Source organism: Puma concolor, chromosome C2 (assembly GCF_028749965.1).
Source record: "Puma concolor isolate L17-30 chromosome C2, mPumCon1.1.hap2, whole genome shotgun sequence".
In the NCBI taxonomy this organism is placed as follows: Eukaryota; Metazoa; Chordata; class Mammalia; order Carnivora; family Felidae; genus Puma; species Puma concolor.
In genome coordinates, this window is record NC_141675.1 from 16,606,234 (window position 1) to 16,608,671 (window position 2,438).

Sequence of the window (2,438 nt, forward strand, 5' to 3'; positions counted from 1 at the left end):
AGCCCTGCATCAGGCTCTGTGCTGACGGCTCAGAGCCTGGAGCCTGCTTCACATTTTGTGTCTCCCTCTCTCTCTGCCCCTCCCCACTCATGCTCTGTCTCTGTCTCTGTCTCTCTCTCTCTCTCTGTCAGAAATAAATATTAAAAAAAAATTTTAATAAAAATAAAGAAAAAAGAAATATATGCATGAGGAAGTTCTTGTTACATTGTTTCCAACACAGAAAATTGGAAACATTCTAATATTTGCCATTAGGAACTGCTAAGAGTAGGTATACCCATTCAGTAAGGTTCTATGCATGTGATAAAGGCCTGTTGTAATTCATCTACTGCCTTAAGAAAATGTCCACAATTTGTATTTAAATAACAAAATCATGATAAATATTCAGAGACTTAAAACAAAGTACTTAATGTATTTATTCAAGACCTCTTTTACGGCCCCACAATGAAATTTTACAGTTTTCTTCCAAAAGGACCTTTACAGTTTTAGTTAAGTTTATTTCTGTATGGTTTATGTCCTGTAATGCCATTATGAATGGAACATATTTTTCTATTATATTTCCTATATAAATTTCTATACAGTTTATATAAAATGTATTAACATTTTTACATAAGAAATCTCCTGATTTTGTATGTTAATTTATAATTGGGCTTCTTAATGAATCATCTTATTGTTTCTAGTAGTTTCATTTCCTACCCCTTCTATTTTTTATATTTCCTTCTCCACACCCCAAGAGGAGCTATTAAATATGACTGCCGTTCAGGGGAATTTTACTGCTAAACACCTGGGAAAAGAGAGTAGGGAACCATAAAATTACACATATTTGGAAAGAAAACAGTTTTACAAAATCAAGTAAGTAACTATGTGGTCTGTGAACTAAGGTTCCTAAAGTCGGTCTCCATCTAGGCCTGTGAACTAAGGTTCCTAAAGTCGGTCTCCATCTAGGCCTGTGAACTAAGGTTCCTAAAGTCGGTCTCCATCTAGGCCACGGTATTGTTCACATACTTGTTAAGCTTTCTCCAAATGAAACTTGGGCAGGAGCACAATATGTAAAAACTGTGCTGGTCTGACGCTGCCATAGAAATTACTCTTTTTGAATCTATGGGGGTCCCAAGAGAACTTTTGGACACAAATAAATAAGGCATTTGCTACAGTCCTAAAGGCATGTTCTATGATCAACATATTCTAGGCTTTGATTTGGCTTGAAGGAACCAAAAGACAATGTTTTAAAATATATTTAGCCAATTCTTGAAAATCCCTACCTGTTGACCTCATAAACATACCACAGTGAGTGATTAAAATTTCAGTGTTTCATGGGGCCCCTGGGTGGCTCAGTCTGGTTAAGCGTCTGACTCTTGGTTTTGGCTCAGGTCATGATCTCACAGTTCATGGGTTCGAGCCCCACACTGGGCTCTGTGCTGGCAGCACGGAGCCTGCTTGGAATTCTCTCTCTCTCCCTCTCTCTCTCTGCCCCTCCCCGACTCATGCTGTCTCTGTCTCTCTCAAAAAAATAAACTTAAAAACAAAAATTTTTACTCCCAACGTTTCTGCTGATTTTTTAATATGAAACGCTTCACAAATTTGTGTGTCATCGTTGAGCAGAAGCCATGCTAATCTTCTCTGTATGGTTCCGTTTTAGTGCACGCGCTGCCGAATTGAGCCCTGTTTCTGCCGATCTTATGTCTTTATGAAGATTATCAATTTAAGAAAGGTCTTACTCTGTACGCCCACAGCTGCTTCTCCAGAAGTCAGGAAAGTCAAATCAAAAGTGGAAAGAAAGCAAAAAACTTTGAAAACGACGTAGACCAAGGATAGGGCTTTACAACAATGGGGCTTTCGTCCGAAACTGTGCCTGGTACAAATCATTCTTCCAGTTCCATTTACATAATTGGCTAGGCTGAGAGGTCTGCCGTCTGGCAAGCACTCACTTATAAATTTGGTTCTTTCAGTCCTATGTCAGGTAGAGGAGGCAGCTGTGCTTTGGAACTTCTCTTACTCTCCTGGCACACGTCTATGTGTGCTTGCATAAAATTCCATCTGCTGGTATATGGAGGGATTTTAATTGCAAGACCGCATTTGGTGAGTGGATGAGATAATACGCCCAAAGTTTTCCACATGATGAAATTACATCTCCCAGCATTACACTTTTTGATTAACTGACTAGGCTAAACTACATTGTTTCTGAGCAAAAGCCTTTCTCCCCAAATCATGTTTTACAGCAGAAGGAGCTGTCATGCTCTGAGCAATCACACTGACCAGAAGGCTTTCTCTACAGTAAAGCCTGTCACTTGCTAGAGCCTCTATAGAAAGTACAGTATGGCACAGGGATTAAATGAGTATCTTTGGTAACTGCCTTGTCACGATTGGTATAAAGAGAATAAATACACAGTTGAGGAAAATTACAGCTATCCAGACGTACACCACTGAATTAGCTTAGCCTC

At 39.2% G+C, this 2,438-nt stretch overlaps 1 non-coding gene across 1 annotated transcript; it reads right to left on the reverse strand.

Annotated features, from left to right (window-relative positions):
* Positions 1-1,554: 1,554 nt before the first annotated feature.
* On the reverse strand, positions 1,555-1,660 carry LOC112850545 (U6 spliceosomal RNA). Its single transcript, XR_003222668.1, has one exon. It is a non-coding gene; the product is annotated as a U6 spliceosomal RNA (small nuclear RNA).
* Between the last annotated feature and the right edge of the window lie 778 nt (positions 1,661-2,438).